General features: G+C 51.4%; 1 long non-coding RNA gene across 1 annotated transcript; it reads left to right on the forward strand.

Moving 5' to 3' along the window:
* The first annotated feature begins 6,453 nt into the window (after window positions 1-6,453).
* Window positions 6,454-11,011, forward strand: LOC106148818. The gene is made up of 2 exons (XR_001234517.1): window positions 6,454-7,530; window positions 8,161-11,011. It is a non-coding gene; the product is annotated as an uncharacterized LOC106148818 (long non-coding RNA).
* The last annotated feature ends 2,185 nt before the right edge of the window (window positions 11,012-13,196 follow it).

Below are 13,196 nucleotides of genomic sequence, written 5' to 3' on the forward strand. Positions count from 1 at the left end.
ATGTACGTAGCACATCTTAGTTCCTTTTTTCATCCTCTTTCCCTTCCTTCACTCCCCCTCCACCCATCTCTTGCTCCCTTCTTTTTGGTGTACTGTGATCTTTTGTGGACTTTTTCCCAATTGAAGCCATTATGAAAAAAAGAACCATCACATAAGCCTGAAGATTTGCTGTACAGCTCTGATCAAGTCCATGTCTGCCTTTGTAACCTAAACACAAGATAATTATATATATATATATATATATATATATATATATATATACACATAGTATTTCCCTGTAATTAAGACCACGTCTTACATTAAAGATGCGATAGGCCTTATTTTCATGGAATATCTTATTTTCTCCATGTACCACAATCTACATTTATTCATGTGTACAAATCTACCTTTATTCAAATACAGGAATGCCATCTTCCTCTGGAGCATCGTCATAACTCTCCAAACCCCCAATTCTGGCCTGAATTTCTTGTGGCTCCATTTCCTGTAGAACCACTGGCCTAATCTCTTGTGTCCAGCAAAAAAGCCCTCTTTTCTGTTTCTATGGATCTGTCTAGCCTTAATATTTCCTTAATATTTCCAGTGGAATCATACAGTATACGGTCATTTGCGGCTGGCTTTTCTTACTTAACATAATGTTTTCAAGGATCATTCACGTTCTAGCATGGATCTGTACTTCCTTCCTTCTTATAGCCGAATAATATTCCATTGTACGCACTTGCACCTTCTGCTCATTCCCGCGTGTGGTGCTGGGCATGGAACCCAGGGCCTCAGGCTTGCTAGGTAAGCACTCTACAACCGAGCTAAAGCCCTCCCTTCACCTCTTTGTGGGCATCTGGGCTGTTCCTGCTTTTTGGCTCTTATGGAAGAGAGCTGCTGCCAACATTCACGTATAAATTTGTTTGGACTCCTTCGGGTAATACTGTTTGCAACAGAACTGTGAGGTCGTATGGTAACTCTGTTTAACTTGCTGCGCCGAACTCTGTCCCGCAGGCTCGCCCATTTTTTGATTATGGCGTCTGCTGGGGCCAGTGGTCTCCCCCACCAGGCGACGGCAGGAACAGCTGCTCAGGGCCATGGAAGCTGAGAGCCCCATCCCTTCTGGCTTGGCTCACAAATGATGGGAATAATGATGGTGTGAGTAGCTCTCGCAGGACCCCTGAACACAGAAGGAAACTTACCCAAGGGTACCCAGCCTTGTCCGATATAGCTCTACCCTCTGAGCCATTCCCTCGCGCTGGCACGGGGACAGCGGGCTACGGGCTTCTGCTGTCTGCCTCCGGGAACACGTACTGCTTTGCTTGCTGAGGCTGGCTGCTTCCCAGCTTCTGTCACTGCACCAGGCCTGCCTGATTTGGATCCAGCTTCCATCTGATCCTGAGAATCACTCTGCCCAGGAGACCTAGCACCGCCGGGCCTGCTCTGAGCCCTCAGCTTGGGACACGGGGCTGAGGACTCATCGTGGCCCATTTCTCTCTCTCTAAGACAGTTCTTGGATGTTTAGCCTAGGCCATGGTGTCCCAGACCCCATACTCTGTCCAGGGACACCGAGCCTGGATCGGTGCTTCAGAACTCGGGATCTGAGTCCCCACGATCACCGAGGCGGGCGCTATTCCCGCTACAGGCAGCTCCAGAGCAGGATGGTGCGGAATGAAACCTCAGATCCAGGTCTGCCCACCATCTACTACAGCCTGCAGAAATTCCAGAGTGCCAGGAGGACGGGGGGACCATGACCCAGGAGCTGGGGCAGCCAGGCTCAAATGAATACCCTGGGCCCAGGGGCTGTGCAAGCTTGGACTGAGGATGCAGGCTGAGGCCCACAGGGCATCTGTTTGGGGGGTCACAGAGGTATGTGAGTGGCTCCTGGAAGCAGGCTACAGAATGTGAGAGCCTCGGGCAGGATCCCAGCAGAACGCGAACCCCCTGAGCAGCCCTCTGCCCAGGTCCGCAGCTGCAGCCACCATCTGCGTGACCAGAACTGCAAACTGAGGCTGCCTGGAGCCTGTCCACCGGTCTCAGGAAGCGTCCCTGTGGGTGGCCGCACTCTGTCCCATTCTGAGTGTGGCAGGAGGCCGGTTCTCCTTCCCTCCCGTCCTGCTGCCAGCGGGAGGGATCTGGAAAGGTAAACATCAACACGCGCCTGGTTCTCTGATCTTTGCTTTGGGATGGGCCACATTACAGAGGGAAGCCGATGTCACTCTTACCAGTAGCGAGACTTTCGTAGGTCACCGAACCCACCCGTGCCAGTGTCCTTCTACCCTGTGGGGAGCGGAAGGCAATGACCAGGATAGGGACTGTGACTGCCTCAGCCTGCAGCTGAACTCCTCAGTGCTGGTGGACGTGCACCCACCTGCTCCCCATTCAGCGGCAGCAAGGAGGGGACAGAGGTGGTTTGTGTGCTGCGGCTCTGCAGGGATCAGCCAGGCTGGTGGGGCCTGCAGTGCAGTGGGAGGAGGGGCTGTCCCCACAGCGCCTTCATTATGGTCCACGTTACTTCGTGCTCAGGTACATTTACAACCTGCTCACTGGGGCCAGACAGCACAGGCATTCCTTCCAACCGGGGGGAAAAAGCACAAACAATGTAAAAATTCACCTCCTTTCCCAGAGAGGGGGATGTGTACAACTTCTCATTTGCTTTCTGAATAGTGCCTGTATCGTCTCTGGAACAAGATACCAGGGCTCAGTCATAAGCCTAACAAAATATTCCTCGTGGAGTTCTAACTGGAGGGGGAGGGTGGCTGGAGATGGCATAAAACACCGTTGCCACTGAGTGCCGGAGTTCTATAGGTCTTAGGAGATCCCCCAAGGGGCGTGTGATTCCCTCACACATAAAAGTTAAGAATCAGCCATATGCAACCCTTTCTTTTGGAGATAGGCACATCCGAGGTCTGAACCATCAATTCCCACTTGAGGGACCATGCCTCAGGCATGGGCCCAGAGCCGCAGCAGGCTCAGGAATCCGCCAGCAGCCCAGCTACAGCTCAGCCAGGTACTCTAGGTGTCCAGACTCCTGGCTGAGCTTGCTGACAGCCCAACCACGTGGACTGAATGTGTACGCCTGTGTGTGCAAAGGAAATGCACCTGAATTTAAATGCCAATGTTCACTTTACCCGTTAGGTCTTAAGTATGTGATTCGTTGAAGAGACCTTGGAAATTGCCAAGCTCCCTGACAAATAAAACACCCCTCTCCCTCTGAAGTCAGTGGAAAAACTTCCTAGGGACTTCGGAGCCCATTTGGAAAGGATAGAGCTCTCCTTGCAGGTGAGCCAAACACACACGTACTTCTCTTTTTAAAAGAAACTTGACCTTTCTGGGGAAAGAAATAATGTACTTACATGGCAACTAGCCAATAGTCCTCATACTGTGAACCTAATTCTTGTCCAAGAGAAGAACTCTGGTTTCACGAACTACAGGGAGAGAACGCTACAGAAATGATTTGGCTTCAGAACACCCTAGATGCTGTCCACATTTGTTCCCTGATAATGTATTACTCACACCATTATCACGCTATCATCATCTACCTATTTTTTCCAAGGTTTAGAAACCCTTTGCATGTCCCTAGTGGAGAAGAGACCTTAAATATCAGCCCCCAATCATATTTTGGGCAGAGAAACTCAGAGGCTCGCATCACATCCCCATTATGAAGCGATTGAGTCCAGGAAGAGCTGGGATCCAGGTTCTTAGCCCAGCACTCCTGGCGTGGGAGGACCGTAGACTTACAGTGCAGCCCCGACCGTCCTGATGGCTGAGCTCCCAGTGCCGCTGGTGTAGCCAAGGTTGCTAACCCTGGGACCTCAAGAGCTAGTGAGCATACAGTGCTCTGGAGATCTGAGGCCCTGAGAAGCGATGCTTCCTTCTTGTTGACGGGCTGGTCATGTGTAGTATTTTAGAGAAAACGGATTTCTAAAACGAGGAAGGAAGAATTGAAGGAGCCAGTCCGCTTGGCTGGTAGTAACTGCAACTCTGGACAGCCAGGATGGAATCTGTATCTCTGGCTGCACGGTGTAGCTCTGGTCCTTGAATTCTTTCTCAGATGGGCGCACTAGCAATCTAACCGCGTAGTGTGGGCTCCTAAGTTCAACCAGATTAGATGCACTGCCACGCGATGCCGTGTAAGGCTGTGGGCAAGCTCCCCCACGGCTCCCCTTGCCAGTTCTGAGGTCAGACTTCCCTGCATCTGAATTTTGGTCATTCCATTTGTTAGATATGGAATTGACAAACATTTTTAAACATCTCTGTGCCTCAACAGTCACAACTATAAAATGGGCATAACAACATGGATGTTGTAGGGCTGGGATGATTATAGGGGATAATCCATGTTAAAACCTCATAAAGTGTACCTGGGACCTGATAGGACTTTAATAGGTCATGGTTTCTATTACATTCATGTAAATGCCCCACATGCTACCTTACTGGAGGGCAGGAGATTGAGACTAAGTATTCTGTGGGAACTTGTCCTTCCTAAATGGGGGTGAGGAGGAGAACAACCCCCACCCACGTATCAGCGATAGGATGAAAGTTTGCAGTCACACTCTCCTCCTTCCCAGGCATGTATAACATTTATTTAAATTATTCCAATGTAGCTCAAAATTTGAGTTTAAATCCCCACATTTGCCCGGTGGGTACTTTCTGGAAGTTAATGTTCTGAAAGATATATTTAACAATGACAAATAGAGCCTAAATCTAAAATTATAACAAATGATCTTTTGGGGGGAGGGGTTTGTTGCTGTGCTGGGGGTGTAATTCTAGTCCGAAATTCTAGCTCCTGCTGTTGCTTCACCCTCTGGGGCCTCAGGCAGGCGCAGATAACAGTCGTGATTAGGCCTCGCTCATCCCCTGCCTGCCTCTGCTCTTCTTCCTTCCCTCTCTTCCGGGCCCATTTGTGACATCTGCCTGCCACAAGCAGGTGAGAGGCTGAGGCTGTTAGTAGCATCCTTAGACTCATCAGAAATGTGCATCAGAATCTGCTGGAATGCAGATTCCTGGGCCCAACCTGAGAGTTTCTTTTTTTTTGTCTTTTTGAGACAGGGTCTCGCTATGTAGTTCAGGCTGCCCTTGAGCTCACTTTGTAGCCAGGCTGGTCTCAAACTTGCTATGATCCTCCTGCCTCAGCCTCCCGAGTGCTGAGATTACAGGCATGTGCCACCACACCCGGCAAAGTAGAATTTCTAAATAAGTTAATTTAAATTTTTTTTTTTTTGGTACTGGGAATTGAACTCATGACCTCAGGCTTGCCAGGCAAGCGCTTATGCCACTGAGCTATATCTCCGGCCCAACCGACCTGACAGTTTCTGCATCAGCAGAGATTCTGCATTTCTAACAAACTCAGGGATGTTGATGCTGCTGAAAACCCCCCTCACTCGGGGACTTGCTGATTTAGAGCAGCGCCTGTCAGCATTAGGCGAACACTCGCACCATCTGAGGAGTGAAGAGAATCATTTCCTAGGCTGCAGGTCCTGGGAATTAAATTAGCCTTAAGCTGGGATCTCAGATGCCAACACCCAGAGAGACAGTCTCGGCTTCCCCTCCGGCTGATCATCCCAGCCAGCTAGATGGGTGCGGGGTCCGCAAGCCTGTTTTGTAAAAGACTGGTTGGTACACACTTTAGGGTTTATGGGCCACACACATCTCCACTGCATATTCTTTGTTTCTTCGCATTTGCTTCAATCCTTCAAATACATAAAAATCACTCTCAGCCTTCAGGTCATAAGAAAAATTTGCAGACTGCAGGAGCAGAACTCACATCAGCCAATCACGCCGATACCCAATTTAATGTAAAAATAGCAACTTAAAACCAGCAGTTTTTACACAACAAATTAAAACCAAGGTAGAGCGTGGAACAAGTTAATAACAAAACCAGAAGGGCAATGTCAGGGTGGCTTCTCCCAGCTGAACTTTTTCTGACACAGTTCTTTCTACCTTAGAGAGAAGGGTCTCCTTCCCTCCCCGCTATACCAGTACCCTAAAGTGTGTACCAACCAGCTCCCTAGTTCTTGCCTAGAAAAGTCAGGTTTCCTGCCAAGTTCAAAGTCCTTCGCAGTGCTGTTGGAAAGTGTTAATCATCATCTTAGTATTTCTCCCCAGTACTTCTGGTCCTAACTTCTGTGCTCATCCTCTCTCCCCGTACAAGGCCGAGTCTTTCTGCTGGAAGGCCCAGCTGTTCTGAGCCCTTGTGTGTTCACGGAGCTCAAGTGTGGAGCCACACGGCACTGTCGCATGTCCTCTTCCTTGTGCCTGTCTTCTGTCCAGCTGAAAGAGCGTTTCCTTGGCAACTAAACCGTTTCCTCCCTCATCCCAGCAAATCTGCTCAGCTTTGCTATAGAAATAAGGCCTGGAACAGCAAGCAAGTATCCTTGAACAGGAGTACCCTTGAACTCCATGGAGAACTTTGCTTTGCGTTTTTTTTTTTTTTTTTTTTTTTTTTTTTGGCATTGGGGGTCGGGGGTGGGGCTGGGGATTGAACTCAGGGCTTTTGCACTAAGCTACATCCCCAGCTCTTAAAAAAACATGTTTTTTGGAGACAAGTTCTCCCTATGTCCCTAGGTTGCCCAGAATAGGGTAACCTTGTGTCCCCCTGCTTCAGCCTCCTAGAAAGCTAGGATTGCCGGCATGTGGCAACAGGCCTGGCAGAGTTTTGCTTTTCAACCTGTTCCAAACCTCAGACAAAGTGGACAATCCTTAACTCCATTCCTATTCTTTTCTTTTTTTTTTTTTTTCCTTCTTCTGAGTCTTTTAAACAAACTGGAATCTGCTAGTAAAGGACCTAAGGCAACCTCTTAACAATGTAAAGGAGGAAATCGAAGGAGTGGAGGCCTGAATCCAGAAATGGAAACTTCTGCCACTTTCCAAAGAAACAAATGACTGACTCCAATCCTAGGGCACTTGAATGAAGAGGATTTGTTCTGCCCTCACTGGGCTGCCATCCAAAAATGTGGCCCCAACGCAAGGCCAGGGTTGAGGTCAGGCGGCCTCACGTGCACGCGACCGGCGAGGGCTCACAGGGCCTCTCTCTCAGAAGGGCCCTGTGCTTGGCTTAATCCTCTGTGGTTGGCATCTTGAGATCCTTCAGCATTTCGTCTTTGAACTTGTGTTTGTAAGTCAAGTCCCAGGACTGGGGACACGAGCGTGAGCAGAGGAGATGTGCGCCGTGCTGGTGCAGCTCGGGGTTCGGAGCGTCCAGGCAAGCACTGGGTCACGTGCCACAGAGTCAGCGGGTCCTGGGAGGCCGCGCGCAAAAGCGAGTTTGCATCCTGAGAAACAGGTTAGGCAGCCTGGCCTTTCTTACTTGCGTTTTTCTGTCACTGGGCCACAAGTGAAACAGGAAATGCAGATGACAGAGGAGGAAAGGGAGAGGGACATGGACAGTTCCAAGCTCCTTTCCTTCTTGCTAGCTAAAGGCAGAGAGCTGGTGGGCGTTTCTGCAGCAGGGAGTGACCTAAAAACAGCGGGCTCAGAGTCGAGCACATTTCCACTGCCCTGCTGAGATCAGCACACGGCACGCACAGCCTGTGGAAGAGGAACCTTGCGGTGGTGGTGAGTGTATGTGCGAGTTCAATGCTTGATTCTTTTCCTTTTAAGCTAGCACCACACAACATAAAGATGAACGGTAAAAGTCACGCTAGTAATTTGAAATCTTAGTTTTTCTTTACTTAGAACATCGTTGACCATTAACAAATAAAAGCAGCTCGACCAGTTCTGAGAGAGCGCAGAGGGCTTCACATTTCAGTGCTTGGGTTGGGAGCTCCTCCTGCGTTATGAAGGGGGGTCCCACATTTCCCTGTGAGCCATTTGGTCAGCTCTAGAGGAGGAACTTTTCCTCAGACAGTCTCGGTGAGGACGCTAAGGGCCATTCATGAGCACTTACTGAATTCCTCCTCTACCCAGCTCTGTGCTGGTTGCTAGAGATAAAAAGTAAGCAAAGATAACACTACCTTAAGCAGTGGCAAGGACCAGAATTCTAAAACCAGGGAACAGACAGTGACCCCCAAGTGTCCAAAGTCAGTGCTTGTCTACAAAGGGAAGCTTGAGAGAGAAATTTCTACAGTATTTCAAGAATCCTTCTACTCTGACCATTACCCGCCCGACTTCCTCCTGGTCCAGTTACCATGCACGCTACAGGAATACAAAATGATGTAATCTTTTTGTTTTTGTAATCTGTTTTAGACCTCCAACAAGCCGGACACCACCAGCCCACTTCTGATCATTGCTGAGCCCTTTAAACATACGAGGTTCTATTAGTAAATGACCTGCACTGATGTTTTAAAAATGCAATTGATATAAAGCAGAAAGTTAGATAGTGGGTAGTAAAATCACACCATCAGTTACACAGTCTTTGATTCATTTCTTAAGGTAAAGAAACAAATATTTCATGTGTGTTGAAATTTGGCTGACAAAAATCTTTAAAGCCATGAAGTCCGTGTTGGAAGGAAAAAATGAAGGAAGGAAGGAAGGAAGGCAGGGAGGGAGGAAAGAAGAAAGGAAAAAAGGATCACTAAGTTGGGATGAGGCTGAGAGTCACTGTGAGGTGACCCCACACCCATCAAAGCAGGAATCCTGATCACTGGCTCAAAAATAGATCAGGAAACCACCAGCGTGGTTTTCTTTCGCATTTCCTGACCCTCTGTCATACCCGTAACTCTTGGGATTTACAACAATCTCTAATCCTTGAAGAATGGCCATGTGCTCTCTCAGGGGGCAGTGGGAAAGGCAGGGTGAGGCTGGTGGGCACAGCTGCGCCCTCCCCCTACACCAGGGCTCCAGGAAAGGCACCCCAGGGAGACACAGGGTGTTGGGCTGGCTTCAGGCACAGCCAGAAGGAGACCACAGGCTTCCGACAGCCCACCGGGAGAGGTGTGCTAGATGCCGGGAGAGGGGTGTCAGATGCACGGAGAGGGGTGTGGGATGCAGCGGAAACAGCAGTCACACTTCACACCCCCGTCATCAGGACTCCTTCATACCATGATCACCACATGTCTGGGGGACACTTGGGGGTTCCTGCCTCGCTGTGAAGCTGAGCCCTGAGGGGGAACCCAGGCATGCACACACCCCACGAGGAGTTACGAGGTCACTCCCTTGACTTACAGATGGGGAAGCTGAAGCGTTAGCAAGGTCCCCTAACTCTCAACATCCACGGAGAGGAAGGGGCAGAGCCAGGACGCAGCGCTGGGCTGGACTGGCTGCCCACGCAGGCTGCCTCCCCCGAGTTCCGGCTGAGGCTTCGCTGCGTGCCACACAGCCTGAGTGCAGCTGGTTTTTCTTCTTTTCCTGGCTTGAGCTTAATCTCAGCCGCCAGAGTTCAGCGGCAGCACTGGGTCTTTGGGTCTCTCTCAGGAAGCTGGAGTTCAGGGTTCATCACAGGCACCGGGTGGACACGTGCCCGTTGTGAATGGGCCGCCAGCCTCTCCCCACCGCTATCTGCACTGTACTGTGACGTCCTCAGGGAGAAGTCTGCTGCCCTTGGGAACCCACGGGAGTCAGCCAAAGGACAGTCACGTTCAGAAGCAAGCTTGGCGGTCTTTAGGAGTCAACACGAGGGTCCGTTTTTCACTCCTGCTTCTTCTCTCCACTGTGCATGGTTTCCCGCCTCAGCATCCCACCTAGAGCAACCACACGAAGTGAGGCCACCTCCTCCTCCGTTGTGGATGCCTTAGTTACGTTTCTCGTCCCTGAGACACATCCCCACCATGAGCAGCTTGAAGGAAGGGAGTCCGTTTGGGTTCACAGTTACAGTCCCCGGTCAGCATGGCAGAGGGGCAAGGCGGAGCAAGGTTGCTTACATCAGGCTGGCCAGGAAACAGAGGGAGATGGGAGGAGCCTGGGAGAGAGATAAACCCTTCCGGGTCATGCTCCCAAGGACCCACCTCTTACAGGAAGTCAGCTATACTGCCCCCTGCCCTGGTTCAGTCACCTTCCAAAAGCCTGTCCTCTGGGCCCATGAGGCTTTGGGGACATTCTTGATCTAAGCCAGAACAGTGGGGATGGCCTTTAGTGCTCCCTTCTGGAGTTTAGGAAAAGCAGTGGTAAACATGTAGTCTGCCAAAAAACCGGGCACAGGCCGGACACAGCAGTCGCCTGCTGCCATTTGCAAATGGATTGATAGGAAGAGACAGAACGCGAGTGTTTTACCGGGAGGTCAGCCTGGGAACCCTGGGAAGCTGCTGTAAGTATAGGTCGGGGCGGTGCCACCATGAGCCTGGATTCTGGGCTTACTCACTGCTCAGGGAAGAGTTTGCCCTTATGCCAACTAGTCAAGAAAAATTACGCTGGTGGGCACCTACTGGGGACAGGTGCAACCAAACAGTCTTCCTGGCAACACAGCCAAGGGAGGACAGTGCAGACACAGACACTGCGGCTTATCTGTCGGGTGTCCAGTGCGTCCTCGGTCCAGTGCCGGCCTCACATGGCCTAGAGTTCCCCAGGCCCCTTGCTGCTGCATTGGGTGCAGTCATTTTCACATCAACTTTGAGCCAAAGTGCACGGAATGGAACTAGGTGCATTAAACAGCCACAGGGTGAATTCCAGGGCTGAGCAGAAATGACTTCGGAATCTCACTCTGAACCAAAGTGCATAACAGACTAGACAGACCAGGCGGCTATGTCAAAATACCAGAAACCAGAAGGGACACAGGGACACTGCGTCCCTCAAGACCTTCAGGCATGTGCAAACCTAAAAGTACAGGACTCCAGCCTGAGGCCATCCTTGCTTGTACTGTGGTTTAAACTCCCCTCCCCTCCACTGTGGGCTTTGGACAGCATGACACTTCCTCTAAAAATTTGTTTGGTCAAACACCCCCCTCCCAGCGGGTGGGTGGGCCGGGTCAGGAACCCAGCTGGGCCACGACTCCTGTCAGGCCCCAGCTAAGGATCCTCATAACCCCAGGACCTTGAGAGACTCAGTCCCAGCACCTGTGGAGGGAGTGAGCTCATCTCACTGGCCGACTCCCACCCTTTGAGGGAACTCTCACTTCTTTCACTCATTCTTGTGACTCCTTCTAAATAAATCTTATTTTTGCTAATTTTTCTGACTGTCCTGTACAAGTTTTTGTTCAGAACATCAAGAGCCTGGAATCAACGTCCCTGGGATCCCCTTCCAATAACAAACCCCGGGCAGGTTCTCCCGAGGGCCAAGGAGGTATAACTTCCAGATGCAATTCCATCATTTCAGCATGGAGTTGAGACCATGCAGGTCCTCCAATATAATGGTTTTCTATTTTTATTTTGGTACAACCCTTTCCTCAGAGGAAATCCTACCTGGAAGCTGATGGGTGTTTTAGATGAACTCTGAGCTCTTGGTGCCCTGCTTGTGGGGCTTCAAGCTCCTAGGAGCACAATTAGAAAAACATGCAGGCATCCTCCTCTTACTGAGTTACTCAGTCACAGGACTGTATTTCTTGAGCACTTACTATGTTCCAAGTGCTGGGAACTACCAGTGAAGTGGCTGCTCTAGGTGGGGAGTCAGAAAGGCCCTGAGGAATGGTCCACAAGTGAGATCAGAATGATAACCTGGAGATGCCCTTAGCTTAACTAATGGGGAAGCAGACTTCCCCAGGACACAGCAGGCAAACAGCACAGCCAGTAGCCGACCCTAGCTAGGCTTTTAGAATCTCTCAGCCAGAGAGGCTGGGGATTTAGCTCAGTGGCAAAAGTGCCTGCCTGGCAAGTGCAAGGTCGTGAGTTCGATTCCTGGTAGTGGAAGAAAAACAAACAAACAAACAAAAATAGAATCTCTTGGCCAGCCTCTTTCCTGCCACAAACATTTACTAAGCAACTACTGCATGCAGCGAAGCCTTACTCACAACCAAAAGTGAAAAGTTGCCAGCCGTGCTCTGGCCTTGCTGCCATCTGCACGTCAGTCTCGACACCCTTTTGTCCACCTCAGCCTGGTCCAGGGCCAGCCCTGGCTCCAAAGGCTCTGAACCTCAAAAGACAGAACTCTGTCGTGCATACCCCAGACCTGTGGCTTTGGCTGGGCAAGCTTCTCCACCTCCTATCTTTCGGGCTGCAAACTATCAGGAGGGCGGCTTACTCTTCCTTTGCTGGCCCAACTGTAAAAGCAAGGTGGTGGCTATCCAGCCTCTGGTTCATCTGGAAAATCAAGGTGTTCTGGGCGATTTAAAGAACATCACACACAGATTTCCTCTTGTGCTGCAGAAGACATCTGCACAAAACTTTGGGAGACCGCCCAGGCCTGTGCATAGTTTCCACACCACCAGTCCAAAAACAGGCTCCGCGCAGACACTCCTGCTACGCCGAGTGTCACAGGGCGCAGTGTGCAAATGGCTCCCTCTACCACCCACCGGCAAGACAGCTCCAGGCCACCAGCCCCCCTCAGACCCTAGTGTGCACCTGTGTGCCCAGCGGCACCTCGCAAGCCCAGGAGCCTTCACTTACCAATTCGTGTCTCAGCCACCCCAGAGATAGGCAGGACTGCAGTTTTGGTGCCAACATGCACACAAAAGCAACTGAGACCCAGGAACAGTACTGGGACCCGATAACGACCGCTAAGTTCTGATCCGAACTCTGGTCTCCAAATGCCAACAACTGCTTTTTGTGACAGTCCACACGCACACAAATCAGCTGCAGGTTTTCCACCCGCCCAAACGGTACCCCCATCCTCTCTCCCCGCCACCGCCACCCTGCACCCCGAGTGCATTTAGGAGTTCCACAGCATCTGCTCCTCTTCCCACGCCCCATATGTGGAGTTGCTGGAGACGCCAGACTCGCTCTCTTGCACACTCGGCAGTCTAGACCCAAGTCCAGATGCTCTCCTGCCTGGCTCTCCGCTTCCTGCTTTCCAGCCAGTTTACACGCGCGAGCGCCTGCCACAGCTGGGGGAACCACCCACCCAGAACCTTCCACGCACTCCCTCCCTCGCTGTGTGTGCAGGGACGGGGCCCGCGGAGCTTGTTCCCGCCGGTGCACAGCCCCGAGCAGGGGCCGGCATTTCGCACTGTTTTGCAAGGGGCACTGAGCCCAGAGCCTGCTCCGGGCCGGTGCCTGGGCCAGCGCACGCGAGGCAGCTCCTGGGCCTCGGGGTGGACAAAGCGAGGGACGTCTTGAGCAAGGACAGTCACACACCACGCTGGACAGCACAAAGACGCCTGCTCTGTCCCCCACACCAGTGCGGGCCGCAGGCCGGCGGGCGCAGCCACGGAGCCACGGCCAGGCGCAGCGCACGTCCTCGGGCGCACTAACCGCCGG

The sequence above is a fragment of the Chinchilla lanigera genome, unplaced genomic scaffold (assembly GCF_000276665.1).
Source record: "Chinchilla lanigera isolate Chin_1 unplaced genomic scaffold, ChiLan1.0 scaffold00028, whole genome shotgun sequence".
Taxonomy (NCBI): domain Eukaryota; kingdom Metazoa; phylum Chordata; class Mammalia; order Rodentia; family Chinchillidae; genus Chinchilla; species Chinchilla lanigera.